This window comes from Nylanderia fulva, unplaced genomic scaffold, assembly GCF_048542155.1.
Source record: "Nylanderia fulva isolate GAGA-0341 unplaced genomic scaffold, ASM4854215v1 Scaffold616, whole genome shotgun sequence".
NCBI classification, from domain to species: Eukaryota; Metazoa; Arthropoda; class Insecta; order Hymenoptera; family Formicidae; genus Nylanderia; species Nylanderia fulva.
The window spans coordinates 12,433-33,025 of record NW_028190717.1 but is presented as its reverse complement, the minus strand read 5'-3'; the positions used below and the strand labels follow the sequence as shown (position 1 = coordinate 33,025).

Sequence of the window (20,593 nt, the reverse complement as noted above, 5' to 3'; positions counted from 1 at the left end):
GAAACCTACATTTGTTAACAAAATAATAGCAGAATTATAGTTTTTTTATTTATAATTATATTATTTTATTTATTTATTTATTTAATTTATCATATATTATTCTATTTATTTATAATTCTTGCTCTCAGGCTTAGGATGGCTTCCGGATTACAAATTTCTTTTCAAGTCGAAATTAACATTAGACATTTAAACATTCTAAAACATTAAAAACTACAATCTACAATCTAAAATCTTAAATCTAACATTACGAATTAATACAATTAATATAATATATGATATAATCCAATATAATACATTAGCTCTATTAATACAGTATCTTTTATTCTAAATCTAAAGAAAACTTTAAATAAAACAAGTCTTTTAAAATATTATAATACAAAAATACAAAAATCAACGATTTTCTATTTTCTATTGATAAAATAATTGATCTTTAATCCTTTTTCGAAAATCTATGGTCTTTGAGAAAGGAAGAAGTGGAAAAAGAAAAAGAACGTGGAAGTGGGGAGAAGAAGATATAGAAGAGGTAAAGGAGATGAAATACCTAGGCTATATAATGCAATAGAATGGAGGATCGGAAAAACACATAATAGAGAGGAGAGAACCTGGAAATGCATTTTAATTTTTAGATCTCATTTTTTTTCGTTGCTTCTAAATATTCAGCTAAAAGAGTCAGCAGAGACTATTCGAGTAAAAAATATTTAATCTTACTTCATAAATAATACAATATATTTTGTATTTACGGAATCCAAAATGTGTTGCGCATAAGTTGTTTATACACGAAGAGAATTTTTTTCTTAGAATTTACCCTAAAAATCATGGAAATTGTGAGATGAAATTTTATAAGAGTTTCTCTGATTAAATATTTATCACAATAAAAAAATTTTAATATATTATTGCGGTAGATATTAATCAGAGAAACTCTTATAAAATGCTCCAAATATATTATTTCACAATTATCATGATTTTTAAGGTAAATTTTAAGAAAAAATTTTCTCTGTGTAGACTTTCAAAGTTCAAATATAATATAATACTTATAAAAAGATAATTTCCCGCAACTTTGACGGTATTTCTCTAGTTTTGTAAGAATTCTATACTTGAAAACATTTTTTTAAAGAGTTCTATTTATTATTATTTAAATATATAATTTTTATTGTGAAAATTATTAAAAATATGTAATTTTTATTAAATTATAATTCTTGACAATTACGGCCAACATGACATTTGATGAAAATATGTCGCGTATTAAAATATGTCGGCTTCCGGTTCCGGTAAGAGAGTGAGTGACAGGTGTGTGAAAGCGTGGCAGGTATATGTAAGGAAAGAGTGAGAAAAGGGGTGAGGTGAATAGGAGATAAGAGGTGAGAGGGTGTAGAAAAAAGAGGAGGAGAGATTGAAAGGATAGGAGAGGATAAAGGGGTAAGGAGTTAGAAAGGAGAAAGTAGGAAAAGGTGAGACACGTGGACACGTAGACACGTGGAAGAAAGAGAGTAGAGGAGAGTAGGTGTAGGGAGTAGGTGCAGTAAAGTAAAAAGATAGGGAATTCACTAGGGAATTCACTAGCGAGTTGGAGCGAGTTGGAGCATAGAGTAGGTGAATCGAAGAAAGAAAGCGATAAGAGGGAAATGATTAATGAAGAGAATATTAGAGATAGGAGGATAGAGATCAATAGAGATAGGATGTTAGAGGAAGGGGGAAAAAAGGGAGATGAGGAAGAAATAAAAAAGAAGGCAGGGAGGCCGAGAAGAGTAGAGGAGTTAGGGAAGGAGAGGAGGAGCAGTATGGGATGTATAGAGGATTTTTTGAAAAGGAAAAGAGAAGAAGGGGGAGAGGAGGATAAGGAAGAAAAGGAAAGAAGCCTAAGAAGGAGCAAGAAGACAGAAAGGCTGAATAGAGAGATAGGGGGGATAGAAAAGGAGGAGTTAAGGAGAATGATGGAAGAGATAGGGGAGAAGATAACAGAGAAGTTAGGCGAGGAAATGAGAAAATTGAAGATAGAAATTTGGAAAAAGGAGGGAGAATGGAGAGAAGAAAGAAGAGAATTGAGAAAAGAGATAGAGAGCCTGGAGAAGAGAGTGATAGATTTGGAAGCAAGAGTAGAGGAAAGAGGAAGAAAGGAGGTAAGAGAAAGAGAGGGGGGCGAAGGAGGGAGTAAGGGGATAAACGAGACAATAATAGGAAAAGTGAAGGACATAGGAAAGAAATTAGAATGGAAGGAAAGAGAAGAGAGAAGAAACAACATAGTAATAAAAAGAATGGAGAAAGGGAAGGAAGGTGTAAAGGAAAGAGTAGAGAAATTAATGAAAGAGATAGGAGCGAAAGCAGAGATAGAATGGATAAGGATGTTGAAAGGAAAGGAGGGAAAGGAAGGTGAAATGGTGGTAGTAAAATTAGGAAGTGGAGAACAGAAAAGACAGGTAATGGAGAGGAAGAAGATATTAAGAGGAAAGAGGGTGAGAATAGAAGATGATTTAACATAAGAAGAGAGAAAGATAAAATGGAGACTAATGGAGATCGCGGAAATAGAAAGGAGGAAAGGAAACAATGTATGGACGAGCTATGGAAGGATAAAAATCAATGATGTATGGTGGAAATGGGAAGAGGAGGAAAGTGTGCTAAAAAATTGGAAAGGAGAAATTAGAGAAGGTATAGAGAAAATGAGGGGGGAAGAAGGGGGTATGAAGACAGGAATGGAGGAAAAAAGGGATAGAAGAAGGGAGAAGAGAAGAAAGGAGGAAAGGAGGAGGGGAGAACAATAGTAAGAAGAGAAAGGAGGAAGGAGAAAGGGGGACGGAGGAAGGAAGGAGAAAGGAACAGGAGAGAAAGGAAAAAGGAGGGGAAGTAAGAGAAGAATGGAAGATAGGTTTTTGGAATGTGGCAGGGCTGAAGAATAAGGAAGAAAAGTTCTGGAAGGAAATAGAAGATTGGGAGGTGGTGGTGATGATGGAAACATGGATAGAGGAAAGGGGGTGGGAGGCGATTAAAAAGAGGTTACCGAAAGGATATAGATGGGAGAAGCAAGCAGCAAAGAAGAGAAAGAAGAAAGGAAGACCGATGGGGGGAATGATCATGGGGGTAAGGGAGGAGAGGGGAAAGATAAAAGTATCAGGAATGGGAGAAAAGGCGGAGGGAATAATGATGGCGGATTTAGAAGTAGGAAGAGAGAAGTGGAGGGTAATAGGCGTATACATCAACGGGGACATGGAAAGGAAATTGGAGGAAATGAAGGAATGGATGGAAGAGAAAGAAGAAAATAAATGGACGATTGTGGGAGGAGATTTCAACGCAAGGACAGGTAGAAAGGGGGGGTGATAGGAGGGGAGGAGGAAGAAGAAAGAAGATCAAAGGACAAGAAAGTTAATGAGGAAGGGAAGAAGTTGATAAAGGAGTTGGAAGAGGTGGGATGGGGAATTTTTAACGGAGGGATAAGAGGGGATAGGAAGGGGGAGTACACATATACAGGAGGAAGAGGGGAATCGGTAATAGATTACGTGGTGGGAGAGGATAGAGTAAAGGAAAGGATAAAGAGAATGGAGGTGGGAGATAACATAGAATCGGACCATCACCCATTGATTGTAACGCTAGAAAGAAGAGGAGGGGCTGAAAAGGGAAAAAGGGGGAGGGAAAAGGAATAAGAAAAAGAGGGAGATGGACAAAGAGGGGAGGAGAAAGAATAAGAGAGGAAATAGAGTGGGGAGAGGGGTGGAAGGAGGGGATTGAAGAGAAGCTAGAGGAAAAAATAGGAAGAATAGAAGAGGAATTGAGAGAAGGAGAAAAAGAGAGTGGAGAAGGGAAAAGGAAAGGGTGGTGGGACGAGGAATGTGAGGAGAAGAGGAAAGAAGTGAGGAAAAAGTTAAGGGAATGGAGGAAAAAAGGAGGAGGAGGAGAAGGATATAGAAAAGTAAGGGCGGAATATAAGCTAATGTGTAAAGAGAAAAGGGAGGAGGAGAGGCTAAGATGGTACAAGGAGGCGATAGAGGCAAGAACGGAAGGAGAGGTATGGAAGTTTATTAACAGGGAAAGGAAAAAGAGAGAAGGGGTGAATGAGGAGATAAAGGCGGAGGAATGGAAGGAATACTTTATGGATTTATTGGGAGGGATAGAGGTAAAAGTGGTAAGAGGAGGAAAAGAAAAAAGGGAGAGGGATGAGGAGCAGGAGATAAGCAGGGAGGAAGTGAAGAGGATGCTGGGAAAACTGAAGAAAGGAAAAGCAGCGGGGGAGGATGGGGTACCAAGTGAGGTATGGAAATATGGAGGGGAGAGGGTAGAAGAGTGGGTATGGGAAATGTGCAACAGAGTATGGAGAGGAGAAGGATGGCCGGAGAGGTGGAAAGAAGGGATAATAGTGCCACTGTTGAAAAAGGGAACGGGGAATAAAGTGGAAAACTATAGAGGAGTAACATTGATGCCAACGCTATATAAGATATACGTGGGGATTTTAACTGAAAGGTTAAAGGAAGAAATGGAGGGGAAGAATAAGATACCGGAGAGTCAGACAGGTTTTAGGAAGGGAATGGGGGTGATGGATAGTATCTATGTGTTGAACTATCTGGTGAATAAGAGGGTAAACAAGAAGGGGGGAAAGGTAGTCGCGGCATTTATGGACCTGAAGGCGGCGTTTGATTCGGTAGATAGGGAGGTGTTAATGGAGGCAATGAAGAGGAGGGGAGTGAGGGAGGGATTAAGGAGTAGGATAGAAGAGGTGTACAGGGAAACGAGGAGTAAGGTAAGAGTGGGGAAGGAGGAGGGAGGAAATTTTTGGACGGCAAGGGGGGTGAGGCAAGGTTGCCCAATGAGTCCGCACTTATTCAGTTTGCTGATAGCGGATATAGAGGAAGTGCTAAGAAAAGGAGGTTGGGGGGGGGGTGAAACTGGGAGGGGAAAAGGTGCATTGTTTGGCGTACGCAGATGATATGGTACTGTTGGCGGAGGATGAAGAAGGGATGATACATATGTTGGGGAAAATGGAAAGTTATATGGACAAGAAAAGGTTAGAGGTGAATGTGGATAAGACAAAGGTAATGAGGTTTAAAAAGGGAGGAGGAAGAATGAAGAGAGTGGAGTGGAGATGGAAAGGAAAAAGGTTAGAGGAAGTGAAAGAATTCACATATTTAGGGTATAAGCTACAGAGGAACGGGGGGCAGGAGGCGCAGGTAAAGAACAGAGTTAGGAAAGCAGGAGCGGTGATAAGACAGGTGTGGGGAATGGGAAAGAGAAGGTTTGCAGGAGACTGGATGAAAAGAGTATGGCTAATGGAAAGGTTGGTGGGGACGGTGTTGGAATATGGGGCGGAAATATGGGGATGGAAGGAGAGGAGAGAGGTGGAGGCAATGCAGGAGCGATGGATTAGGTGGACGTTAGGAGTAGACTGGTGCACGCCGGGGTATATGGTAAGAGAGGAGATAGGAAAAGACAAATTTAGGATAAGGGCAGGAAGGAGGGCGGTAGGGTATGAGAGGAAGTTGGAGGAAGGGAGGGGAGGAAGTTTAGCGAGGAAATGTTTTGAGGATATGAAAGAGAGGATAAGGGGAGGAAAGGAAAGAACGATGTGGGAGGAAGAGAGGGGGAAATTCTGGGAAGAAAGAGGAATAGAGGGGAAAGAGATGGAGGAAAAAAGGGGAAGAGGAGAGGAAGTATATGAGGGGTGGGAACAGAAAGACAGGGAAAGGCAGAAGGAGGAAAGGTGGGAGAGGATAAGAGAGTCGAGATATAATAGATGGTATGGGGAATGGAAGGAGGAGGGTTTACCGGAATACCTGAGAAAGGGATGGGGGGAAAGTAGATGGAGAAGGATAATCAGGTTCAGAATGAACAATGAGATGAGGGGGGCGAGATACTGGGAAGAAGAGGGGAAAAGAAGGTGTAGGTTATGCGGGATAGAAAATGAAACATGGGAGCATGTGATAGGAGAATGTGGGGGAGAAGGGGGGAAGGGAAACTGGTGGGAAAGAATGAAGGAAATACTGCAGGAAGGAGGAGAAGGGGAAGGATGGATGAGAGAAATAGAGAAAAAGAGGGAAGAGGGGAGAACGGAAGAAAGGAGGGAGGGAGGGGAAAAGGAGGAAGGAAGGATGAGGAGGAGAATGAGTGAGGTATGAATGAGGTGGTGGAGAATGTATGGGGAATCGGAAGCCGAAGCGAAACGATAGGTAGGGACGGCTCTTTCTCTCTCTAAAGTAGTAGATAAGTAGGTTAAGGTAGAATTAAGTTATTTGTAAATTAGATGTAAGAGTAGAGTTAAGAGTAGATATAAGTAACATTGTAAGAGGTTGTAAGGTTGGGGAACGCTCCTTCAAAAGCGCCTTCAATCCCTTAGGGGACGAATAAAGAATTGAATGTCGCGTATTAGATTTCCCGCAATTTTAACAGTTCTCTATAGTTCTATAGAAACATTTTTTCAGAGAGTTTTTACCATGCTAATTTATACGTATTTATTGAAATTTCGACCTAACTGGCCAGTACAATTTAATTTAAAACACTACGTTTCGACCCTTAGGTACGGGTCCTTTTCAAGTGTCTGACGATCCGTGTAAAAAAGCTGTCCTTCTGAATGAACACCATCTTTTGGTGCTAATTTATGGTTAGTATTTTTTCGAAATTCGTCGTGCGAACTTGACGCAATAAACAGTAGGAACATTTTTTGTAATAAAACTTATATATATATTTTTACAGAATATATCTTCTAATTTGGTTTCAAAATAAGATTATTAGTGGCAAAAGAATAGATAAATTCGACACGCGTTTCTTTAGTTTACGGTAATGGTTTTATGACACTCCACATAAAAATATAAAAATTGAAAAACACAATAGGTGACAGGAAAATTTATGTACTTTTCAAAAAAATTTAACTGCTATATCTGTTTTAAAGGAAGAACCGTTATTCGCTAAAGAATAGAAAAACTCGACATAAATTTTTTTACTCTATATGGATTGAAACTGCAAGAATGTTATTTATTTCTTACGTTATTTCTAATATTTTTATTTGACAAATGAAAAATAATAAAGGATAGAAAATGAACATTTCGAAAAATTAAAATTTTAATTATGCTATGATAAAATTCAATGAATTTCTCTGAATGTTTTTATTTCGATTTTAATAAATCTATTTTTTTATAAATTTATTAAGGAAGCAAGAATTTTATTATTTGAAAAATATTTGGGGTTTAATTGGAAGATTTTTTGCGACATCCCTTTTCTCGTAAGTAAAAATTGCAATTTTTAAACAATATCTTTCTCTTTCTCTTCGTTATTTCAAATGACACTCTTTAAAATCAATTACGAATTTTTTGTGGATTATCCAGGAATAACATTTTTTTCACTATTTAAAAATGTAATTTAATAAAGATCCACTTTATTATATTAAGCCGAAAACGGAAGAAAGCGCGAAACTGTCACATTGTCGTTTTGTTATTGGATTTTCATGGATCTAAATGATCTGCCTGGTGTCAGAATTTTACCAACAACCGATTAATGAATTTATTATCAGACTTGTTATTTATACGATCTATGGTGCATAATATTAATTGAAATTTACAAAAAAACGGTGCTTTAAACGTTAAAATGACTGAACGCAGAATGTTTGAAAATTTAAAATTTTAAATAAAATTACAATTCTTGTCTAATAAATATGGATTTATTTATTTTCTTATTTGCAAGAATAATGATATAATAACATTATTGATTTTATTAGGGTCTACAAATAATAACATGAAATTAATCACAGTTTTATTGAAAACATTTCATTGTGCTTATCGCAATTCATAATATTGATCGTACACTGAAAAAAATATTTGTGTAAAATTACATGTTTATGCTGGGTTTTTTTTCCGACTCAGAATAATTATGCAATATTGTTACTCGTATGGAAGATTACAGATTATATGTAATTTTATATGAAATACATTCTTATGTATTTTTAAGATTAAAAATGTTTCACCGAATATAGAATTACACATTGGAAATTCTATAGTAATGCATAAATGCTATAAAATAACGTTATAAATAAAATGTATAAATACTTTCAAAATAAAGTTGTAATAAAGTAAAAATAGTAAATTTAAAATGCTATATGATTTTTACATAAAAGTAATAATTTTACCTATATTTTACATGTACTTTTACTTTAAAATATATGGGAAAAAAATTACAGTGATAGTCAAGTAATTTTTCCAGTTCTGAACAAATAATTTCCATATTAAAATACATGGATTTATTTCAGTGTATGTATCACATACATTACATTAATTTCATTATCATATACTTACATTATAGTATTACTGAACTTGAAGTATAAATCATTTATGATATTACCGATCAAAGGACAATTTGTTGTTGTATAATATTATATTAATAAAAAATAATATTTTTTTATATGATACTTTTAATACTTTTCAATAAAGTACTTCAAATTATTAAAATATTTTAAGGGAAGTAAGATAAAATTAGAAACGTATATAAAAATAGAACTATTTCGAAACGCATTGTGCTAAAAAAAACTTGAAAATTTTTGACATGCTTTTTTAATGATTTTCACTTTATACGTTAAATTTGTTTAATTAATTGCTTTTTATAGATTATATACATGTATATATATATAATATTGTGTGCTTTATACTTTATTGATTCTGGTTAAGTATACTGTCATCAGGTAAAGCATCAAAGTTTAATGCTATTTCCATAAACTCGTTAGTTGAAAACATTGTAAAAATGATTTAATGTCATAAAGTAAAACTAATTTTATCGCTTATAGCGTGAAATAATGCTCTAAATAAAAAAGTGCATTATTTTTCCATTAATGTAATAAAGCGATTTAAAATAACTTAGGTTACTACAAAGTGTAATGTATAAAAGATATGTAAAAAATATATATTTTAATATCGCTGTTTTTTTTATAATAAAATAAGTTATTTTTCTTAAAGACAAAATCTTGTATGAAAAAAATTTTACTTAATATTTTTGGCTTATTTTTTTTTTAAATCTTGTCGATGTTTGCACTGTAAAAAAATGTGTTAACTTGACTAAACCTTTAACTAAATCATTAGTTTATTAATTGAACATATATTAGTATTTAAGTCAAATATATGTTTTGTTAGATTTAATTGAAATATTTTTATATGTTGAATTAACAAAATAATATTTAGTTGAAAGGTTTAGCCAAGTTGACAATTTTTTTTACAGTGTAGCAAAATGACATTATTTAATAATGAAGCATCATACGCTTAATACGAATCTAAAAAGTATCACGGAAGGTTTTGAAATCATTGGCACAAGTATACAAAGGGGAGATTTTATATCGTTGAATTCCAATCCCATGAAATATTTACAAGAGGTGAAGGGAAGGCATTTGAGCATGACGATGGTTTTCTGAACTTTACTCCCATGCATTTGAGCACTGAACGAAGCACATGATCGACTTGTAAATCCTTAACGTAAATTAGAGTCTTATGTCTCGCAGTCAATTGTCGAATAAATTGCAAAATTTCATTAATCACGTTTTTTTTTGAAACTAAAATATATCTTCGTCAGGAATTTGTTTTCTAATATAGACACAGTGTTTGCCGTTATCTAAATAAAATTATATAGACGATCATCTAAATAAAACTTTGGCGGCATCTTATTTTTATATAGATAATAAAAATATGTATTATATCAATGAAAATATGAATACATATATTTTTACATTTTTTTTATAATTTATATTTTTCTGATAACTGTGTTTACACAAGCAGTCTAGAAAATTATCCTCATGAATCGCCTTATAATTTTATCTTTTATCTAAATGTATTTAAAACAAAATTATTTTTATCTTATTTAAGATAAATTTACATATTTTTATCTCATTTTTATCTAGCTAATTTTAAAAGCATGTAAGCACAACATATAATATATATATATATATATATATATATATATATGTATATATATATATTTATTTATTTATTTATTTTATTATGAAATGGACACTTTTGTTTCCATGCACTTGTTAAACATTTGTTTGTGTTTTTGCATTAAATTACTCATATTTTTATATTTTTCACTCGTATTTTATGATCCGATGATTAGTCAGTTTTGATTAGTTGATTGAAAGGAAGTCGCAGCATGAAATGTGAAACTCGGTAAAAAATTGACATCGCAAGTTTCAATGATCACAAATATTATAGTAATCCTAATGTTTTGGAAACAGAGATTTATTTTTGTTTTTACGTAATCGTTGGAATAGACAGCATTTACATGTCGTAAACTATACCTATACGTTCGCAAATCAATATTTTTTCACGGAAAAATAGATAAATATTCACGTTTTGGGAAGTATCGCTATGTGTTTCTGCCTTCAAAAATTATGAAACTAAAAATATTGTATATTTTATAATTAAATATCGTCAAAGACAGAGATATACCTACATCAAAACGCAGGAACCATTATGATATAAAATGTTAGAATAAAAGCATTCTTTGAAATTCTATGAAAATAATCTTTACTACAAATAATTTTTAGGGACAGGAAAAAATCCGAAATTGCATATTTTTTTTTTATTCTTTTCAAAAATCTCTTATGGAAAATATTACTTTTGCAATTAAATTTTTCAAGGTTTTAGTTTTTAATGTAAAAAATCAACTTTTCTTGTCCCTGAAAATGATTTGTCGTGTAAAAATAATTTAGCAAAGATTATTTTCACGAAAAATTCTTTTATTCTGAAATAAATAAATAAACGAATGAAATAAATAAATAAATTACAAAATTACGAATTTTTATATTCTATTAGAACGATATGTATATTTGTTTCAATTAATTAAATCGAAAACGCAGGCGAAATATGCTGTTACGGCCGACTCTGCGGAGCTGTAATCGCTTAGCATGATTTTTCGCTAGACTTGGGGAAAAAAATTCTTTTGTTTACAAACTGCCGAATCCGAATTTTGTAAGGTGGAGCTTAGGCGGTGTGCCGTCGTGGATAGGTGCAAGTTTTTCGCATCAGTTGTGGGGGTGACAATAACGAAGGACTATAGTGGGAGATGTAGCATATTCTTTTGGAGACATAGGTCCGACGCTACAGGTCCGACGAACAGTTTTCAACAGTTCTTAAAGAGGCAAATATCTTGCAAGTATCAGGTCTCTGAGTATCATTTCTTCTCTGGTCTGTGATCGTTCTCAGATATACGTGTCTTCAGTAAATAGTGAAGATAGTAACGAGTGGCCAGAGTTACGAATTAACAGTAAGTTTTCTTTGCATATCATATTCAAAGTGGACTGGCACGTGCTTCATGTGAAAATCATCGACGGATTTAATCGACGGCTACTTGGTTCGTACCCCTCAACCACCCCATATATTTCTTGAGAGATTTGTTGAAAAAAAATTGTGGCTGTCATATACGGTAAAATTTGAAACAGTAATGTTTGAAACGTTCCTTGAAAGTTGTTACATTTTCACACGGGAAGCTGGTGTCTTTGAAGTATCAGAAAGAGTTCTTCAGTGATCTGCTGCAAAGACGAATTGCTTACAGAGTTTGAATACTGAATACTGAGTTCTGAATATTAACTTTTATAGAGGACGGGCGTATTTTTTCGTAAACTTTTGTAATTTGAAGTAAGAATTTTTATATCTATATTATAGTGTTGTACTATGAAAAATAAGTGACTCTTAGTATTGAGTGCTGAGTACTTTGCGCGATACGTAACTTTGTTTTTTATTACAAAATACACTGAGAGAAAACAATAGTTGCAATTACCATAATTTAACTATAATTTTAAGTGAGTTAAGGGGACAAGAATATTTTTAAAGTTATTTTAACATTACAAATTATAGTTAACTCAGTTTTAAATTATTGTTGTCATAACTGTAGCATATGTTAATGCAGAAGTAATGCAAAAAAAAGTTTCTATTAATCTATTCTATAAAGAAAAATTTTACCATATATTGTAGTAAGTCATAATATTTAATATAACTATATAAATATATAATTAATTCTACAATGCTTGTGGATGTTTGCTCAACTATAAAAAAAGTTTCTATTAATATATTCTATTTAGAAAAGTTTTACCATATTAATAGCTATATTAATTTTATTAGAATTGTTTAATACTACTATGTTGAATATAAAATACTAACCATATAAAATGGTATTTTATTAATGTAATTTTATAGTAAATTTTACATACATTATATATAGTAATTTTATTATAAAAATAATGTGAGGAAGCATGTAAATATAAAATAGTTATTTTTTAAAAATAAGTATTTATTTTAGATTAACACAAAATATTTTACACATTATTTTGCGCATACATATATATTTTTTATTATATTTTTTATATAGCAAATCTAAACTTAAAACTAAATTATATTAATTATATATATTAATATACACTAAAAAGTATGAACTGCATAGAGTAAAATAATTTTAATCTAGACATAACATAAATCACTTAAAACTAAGTGTATATACATCCACTTGAAAACAAATACGGTTTTCAATAACTAATATAATAGTTATCTGTTTTTTGAATTAAAGTATATACTTAAAAAAATTTTTTTTAATTATAATTATTATTAATTCTACAATTTACAAGAGCAGTCGGGAGACGCCGCGCTAAGTGTGTGTTCCGCAGCGTCAGTATACATATGCGTGTGTGCGTATGTGAGTGCATGTCAGTATGTGTATGAATGCGGGTATTCATATGTTCGTATGCGCGTGTTTGCGCGCATGAGTGCGTACATATGTGCGTACGTGCGCGCGTGACTTCGTGCGCGTACATGTGTATGAGTGTGTGAGTACGTCCGTTGAGTATCGATATTTGTGTTTGTGTCTATTTATTACATAAAACGTGCGCGTGCGTATATGTCTCAAATTTAGCGCGGCGTCTCCCGACTGCTCTTGTAAATTGTAGAATTAATAATAATTATAATTAAAAAAAATTTTTGAATTCAAAAATCTGAAATTTTTGTAAATTATATAGCGCTAAATATGTATGATAACAATAAATTTAAATAAGAAAAATTATATAATAAACAACAGACTTTATTTATGTGTGATTATTTCCAACTTTTACAAGCTTATTTTTTATACTTATAATTTTTTTGTTTTTTTATTATTTTTAATTTTTGTTTTGTTTTTTACTTTAATTTTGTTTTTTATTTTTTATTTATTTCTAATTGTTTTTTATTTTTTATTTTTTATTTTCTAATTTTTTTATTATTTTTTTTTTATTTATTTTCTAATTTAAACATTAAAACTTTGTTGGCAGCAGTCGGGAGTTTTTTTTTTGTAAAAAATTTTATTATTTTCTAATTTTTTTATTTTCTAATTTATTTTTTATTTTCTAATTTTTTTTTCTAATTTATTTTTATTATTTATTTTCTAATTGTTTTTTATTTTTTATTTTTTTTTTAATTGTTTTTTATTTTTTATTTTTTATTTTCTAATTTTTTTATTATTTTTTTTTTTATTTATTTTCTAATTTATTGCTGTTCTTATGCTGTTTCTTCATTCTTTTGTCTCTCTGCTTCTTCATCCTACACATGTAAAAGTTTTTATTATGTAATATATATATTACAATGTATATAATATAATAATAATAATAATAAAGACACATACACTCACCATGTGACTGCAATGTTCTATATTCTTTCCAAATATTTTTCTGCTACAATTTTTTTAATTAATATAATATAATATAAATAGAGAGATAAATAAAAAAAAATAGCTAGATAGATAGATTGATAGATAGAGAGAGACAGATGACAAAGACAGATGACAACAATATCTTATATCAAATACGTAAACTTGTACGCAATTATAATTATGGCTTCGACAAATATATTAACTTTCTTATGGTTATATAAGTTTATACATTATGTAATCACAAGTAAGTTTATATATTTGTATAGCCTTAATTATTATTACATATGTGAATAATCTTTTGTAGTAGATAATTGGCTATGTAAGTTAATATATTTGTCTGCATTGCCATAATTATTGGTGCGCTAATATCTTTGTATAACTATAAATATATTTGTATACATATTTTTAATTAATTATATAATTATTATATAATATACAAATAAGAGAAAAAATAACTATATACATTTATACAATTATATATGTGGATATTTATAGCAATGTGGCTACGTAGCAAATTTAATAGCAAATAAGTGGCTACGCAGACAAATATAAATTCATATAGCCATGTTATGACTACAACAGATTAATTATATTATTAATTATATTATATATTTTTATTAATTATTAATAACAAGACTTACTCGTTTTCTATTATTAATAATGTTTTCTTCTTCAGATATCTCCAAGCGAGTATCTTCTTCCTACATATAAATAAAGAAACAATAAATAAATAATAATTAACAATATCCTAAATAAAGAAAAAAACAATAAATATAAAAGAAGAAACTTACTCCTTTATTTATATCTTCTTGAGATATATCCATAATAATACACTTCACTTAATATTGTTGTTGACAATAACACGCAACAGGTGACAGCTAACCTATCCTATCAGTCCCGTCATTATTACTTCGAGATGTATATACCAATGTCACCAACATTCCCTATCCGGATACTACAACGAATCTCATTGGTGAATCATTTTTCCTCTTAGGTTCACACAGCAGCCAATGAGAGACCGTATTGACGAAATAATACTCATTTTTCACTTTTTATTAATAGAATAAATAACGATAATAATACGCTTTAAACCTTCCTTGATTAATAAGAAACTTATGTTCCAAAGTTGATATAAAACTATGCAGTAGTTATCGAGAATTAAGGTCACGACCGATCCGGGCTCGATGAAACGCATACTTCCTCTCTTTTCGCCAACCTACGGTTGGCAGCAGTCGGGAGAAAAAATTGTACTGAGTTAAAATTTATAGTATCATATTTTTCTGAAATATTTATGACATAAGCTTGATAATGATTATCAAAGTACGTTGCAAATATATATTTGACAGTAGCACTGAAACATGACGGTGATAATACAAACACATTTGTATTGGTTTTAAAAATATCTGCAATTTCTCCAAATACAGGATAGTTCTCATCAATAATTTCTATTAAGATAATTGATCCTCTTTTAAGCACTATGTTTCCAAAACTAACACTTTTTACTTAAGTACAATTTTTATAATTTTTTAATAAACGATAATTCTGACAAACTAATGAATTGCTTGTTTTATATGTAACATATGGTAAATTATTTGATTGCAAATTTATTAATAAATTGCTTAGCATTATTTGTTGTTTAACAGCAATACTATAACATATGTTTTTCCTACTACTAATTGCACGAGCATATTGTTTTAAGGGACGATGTTTAGCTTCAAATCTCATTGACCATAGAGAACGGAGCGGTCCAACAATTTTCATAATTTGAGGATAATGCAACATTAGATGATGCTTAGGTTTTAAAATTTCTCCAAACAATTTGATGTATAACACATGGTGTTCATTAATCAAGTTTTCTAGTAAATCTGCTGTCGATTTAGTAACGCTGTATTGAAGTGTAATAGAAAGAATTTTTCGAAATAATATATAAAGTTTCCAATGACTGTCATTAGAATTAGTTACAAGATCACCAAATACTAAACCAGCATTTAATACAAAATTAAGCATTTCAGAAGCAGACATTTTAATAGATTTTTTTAGTAATTGTAATTTCGAAATTATAGGAGGGCGGTTTAACATCGGATCAAAATTAAAAAATTGCAACCGCCAGTTTAAAGTATCTAAAGTAAAATACTGTTCTATTACAATAAAATAATGCAAAATATGACTCATTTTATATATACATACGCCTTCCAATAAATCATGCATAATATCAATGCTATAATTTTCAACTGCATGAAAACTTGATAAAACATTGAATACACAATTTTCTTTTATACCCGAAATAGTTACGTTATTTATTGCTACATCTTCTGCATAATTTACTTTATCGCGCAACGCATTTACATCTTCATTGCATAACTTTCGAGATACATCTTTCGATACTTTACAAAATCGGCAGCATTTGTACGCAGAAAAACTTTCAGTAAATCCCAAAATACTATGTAATCCTAAATTATCACCTATTATAAAGGTTATTATAAAATTAGATTAATTTTTTCAAGTTTTTAAATATATTCATTATAATTTCTACTAGGTCAATGAGGGGAATTGCAAAATAAGAACACGCTTATATTGTAATATGCTAAGATATAGTGTGACAATAAAGACAATTAAATTCAAACAATTTTTTCACGTTTTTTATATGAATTTAATTATATTTTCTATGAAGTCTCATCAATTGTGATACAAAAAATATTTTTGTGGTATACAAATAACGTTGTTGGTATTTTCGATTGCGATATAACTTGTATCGAATTCTCGGATAAGAAAATAATCTCTATATTTATTCGTGACAAAGGCAATTCTGCAAAAGTGATTCTGACACAAAGAGTAAACTTTGTCAGCAGCATGAAAGATGTGAAAGTTGCATCCATAAGTGTATGATTTGTTTTTAACAATAGCCACACTTTTTTTGATTTACAGAGAATTTTGACGAACCAGATTCATCCATTTAACTAGAGGGGGGCATTTTGGGTCTATCTAATGATCGCGGCATTTAACTCATTGCTAATGATTCCACAAACATATATAATCATACTAAAAATGTTATTTTTGCAAGTTAAAAAATTAAAAAAAAAATTGCTTTTGAAATATATAAACAATAAAATTATATATTATTCTTAACCCTTTTAGACTGTCAGCATTTTTTCATTAAAATTGAGGTTTTTTTTCCTCAAAATTTATCTATATAAGTAACATACACATTGTACACAATTTCGAAGATTTGCATCGAGTTACAAAAGTGACTTTCCCAGCAGTCTAAGGGTTAATACAATTAAGAATTAATAATACTATTAAATGTAATTAATATATTTAATATATTATAAGTGTTTTATATTTTTGTATCAATTTTTACATATAAATAAATATTTTTTAGAAATTAAGTCATCGATCTCTTATTTATTACGTTGCATATACCTAATACAAGACGACAAATAAGAAAATTAAATTAGAATAATTTTTTCAAGTTTTTAAATATATTCATTATAATTTCTATTAGGTCACTGAAGGGAATTGCAAAATAAGAACGCGCTTATATTGTAATATGCTAAAATATAATAGTGACAATAAAGACAATTAAATTCAAACAATTTTTTCACGTTTATTATATGAATTTAATTATATTTTCTATGAAGTCCCATCAATTGTAATACAAAAAATATTTTATATTGTAAGCAGAATTTCGGCGACGCAGGATGCACGATCACCCGATACCTCTTTTTGAGTTTCTTATTTTATATTATTTTATATATAATTTATATCTCGTAATTTGATTTTACTCTGAAAAAAATGTATTGAATTCGAATAAGTATTTATTTCGCAATACTGCCAAATAAATCATTTATTTGAAACTAATAATATCGATTTGACGCGAAAAAATATTTATTGGTAATAAATTTATTAGGCAGTATTGAAATAAAAATATTTATTAGTTTAATAATTTTTTTTTCAGTGTACAATATTTGAAGAGTTAGAAAATCTCGTAATTACATCTATATGTCAAACATGTTATGTCAAATTCAGAAGAGCAATATAAAAATCAGATTTCAAAGCACACAAGAATAAAGACACATCTTTGACGGTGAAACTTTTTTCCCATCTATGATTTTTCCCTCGGCAGGGAAGCAAATTGCTTGAATATATATTAGTTTCCCTCTGCGTGAATTCTTTGGCATGTTTGCCGACACACTTCGTGGTCCTGTAAAAACGACTTAATTAAGAAAAGGATAGATCACAAGATGCGAAAACCGATCCATCTTGTCCACACTGATTTACCTCTTTTTTCGTTTTCTTTTTAGGGATTAAAAAACAGTATTGTATTATGTCGAACAAAATAAAAATAGAAATATTTTCTAATCAATATTTTTTTCTTAAGAAGATGTTAACAGTGCGTATTTTCTGTCTAAAATCGATCTTTTTTTCTCTAATTTATTCTTTTCTCGAATTCGTTTCTTTCTTCTTTTTGCAATCTTTTTACAATATACGGTACATATATACAGGGTCGATCTACAGTTTTGTGGCCCTTAAGCTATATGATCTTAAAGAGGCCTCATGTTTTTTACAAGCATCTCCCTTCTTCCTCTTTGCAGTTGTAAAGAAAAACAGGACGCGCGTTGCGAATAATAATATGCAAATATATTTTTTTATATATTTTTATATCTATTTATACAACTATTCTTGCGAAGGAATTAACGTATCATTTTCATAGTTACAAAATAAACAACTTTCGATATTTTAACTAAAATAGTAAAACTATAATTTCTTTTTGGCTGACCGCGAAACTATTGTAATAATTTTTTTATGAAATAAGCATAAAAACCATAATTGATAAAAAATAGAAAATTATTCCATGACAAAATACATTTTTATTATTTTAATATCAATTTTATATTAACAAAAAATATATTAAAAATGTTTAAATGTTTTATATTTTGTCGAGGAGGCTCTTTATAATGTGTGTAGTTTATGCGTAAATCCGGCACTGCATATATAGCTATACACACATGGGTTTTTCTATTTTTTCATGATATTATAAAACTGTCTTACTTATATTCAGGGTTGGGTAATAAGTTAATTAGTTAAAAGCTAAGAAAAGTTAATAACTTAGCTTAGTTAACTTAAAATGTATTAATTTTTAATTTCAATTTATTTTTTACCTCAAATTTATTAACTTTGTTTCTCAGTTATAAACGTATATTATTTTTGAAATTAAGTATTATTAATTTCTATGTTTATTTGTCATCAATTGTAATTACCAGAAAATATATTTCTATGTAAGAATTAAAATTTCTTTATTATAAATTTTAAAAGAATTACTAACAAAATTCTAATTTAATATAAATAATTTTTTTAAAAATAAACTTTTGATTTAATTTCAGATTATTTAATTTTAATTCGAACTGAGTTAATTTATTGTTCATAAAACTTTTAACTTAACTAAATTAATTTTATAAGCAACTAACTTTAACTTAACTTAGGTATAAAAAAATCATTAATTAACCAATCCTAGTTTGAAGGAATAAAATTAAAAAAAAATAGAGGACAGCTTTCGATGTTGGGATAGAGGCAAAAGCAAAGGGAATCATAAGATGTAATGAAAATAAACCTCGCATGCTCGACTTTCATTCTTTTCTAGATATCTTTTTGCACGGTGTTGTTTAAATTAATTATTTACATTTAAATTAAATATAACTCTTTTGTAGTTAGCCTTTATGTAAATTGTAATTGGTAATTAATATTTATATATTGCTGCACACAAGGCAACATAATCCTTGACAATAATGGATCCTATCAATATTAATCAGAATATAAAAGAATATAATAGGTATATAAAGAATATAAAAGTGTAGAGGAAGAGAGAAAGGGAGTTTTTACTTTGAAAAAAGTCTCGGACAATTTTCTGGAATTAATTTTATTTGTAACTTCCAGAAAATTTAATCGGATGCACAAGTTAAAAAAATTAATTTCGCTTGCGCTAAGATTAAATAAATATTTATTTATTAGCACCTTTCGCGAGTAATCGTTGCATCGATTTAACATACGCATATTAAGTAATGAATTATCATCTTTATGAGAAACACGTGTGTTATGAGAGAGAGAGAGAGAGAGAGAGAGAGAGAGAGAGAGAGATTCATGATTTGTGAGTTTGGATTACATTGAGAATCTGTATATTAATCGTATCAATGGAAGTATATTTTTGTCGAAATACACTTTCTCTCTCCGACTTTTTTTTAAACTTCCAATAATTCAGTTCTTTTTTAAATTATTATATCTATTCAATTATTAAAATTGCGAGGATCGAAAAATGATGTTGAAGCGGAAAAGTTTGGGGAAGTTTATTTTCAAGTTTTATTCTACCATCGCGAAACAAAATTATCTATATAACTTTAGTTTTTACATTGAAAAAAAATGATTACTAGTTACAAATAAATTTAAATAAATATTTAATAACTTTATTTTATAAATCAAAAATAAAAATTAATTAAATCAAAATATTCTGTTTTGTGATTAAAATAAATTGGAGTAAATTTTTTTTTCAGTGTAAAAACCCAATTTGTGAAAAATTTAATATTGCCCGATTCTGAAGTTATGCAAAAATTGATATCTTCCAACGGCTGCAAATCATCCACGCGATCACAATCTGAGAATCACTTGTATTCTTATTACATAACACTTCACTTTTTCAATCACCGTAGGATACTTAATTTTAAATTAGCGTATAGTGTTTATCATGTGATAAAATATCTGGGGAGCAAAACCGCTCCTGGTCTCCCGGAGAAAGAGACTTTTTGCATTTGGGAAATTCAGAAACGAATCAAATGTACGTATTACGTAACATTATTTATGAAAAAAAACGAAAAATAGAAGAGAGAGAGAAAAGCGTAATTTTATTATGGACGCTCTGGGACTTCTCCCTTCAAGCGCCCGAACAAAAAGAATATATAGAAAATTAACAAATTACAAGGTAATAGCA

General features: G+C 30.2%; 1 long non-coding RNA gene across 1 annotated transcript; it reads right to left on the bottom strand.

The window, feature by feature from the left end:
- Positions 1-13,420: 13,420 nt before the first annotated feature.
- LOC146720753 (uncharacterized) lies at positions 13,421-14,851 on the bottom strand. The gene is made up of 4 exons (XR_014925953.1): positions 14,409-14,851; positions 14,259-14,318; positions 13,591-13,639; positions 13,421-13,508 (listed from the first exon to the last, which is right to left on the bottom strand). It is a non-coding gene; the product is annotated as an uncharacterized LOC146720753 (long non-coding RNA).
- Between the last annotated feature and the right edge of the window lie 5,742 nt (positions 14,852-20,593).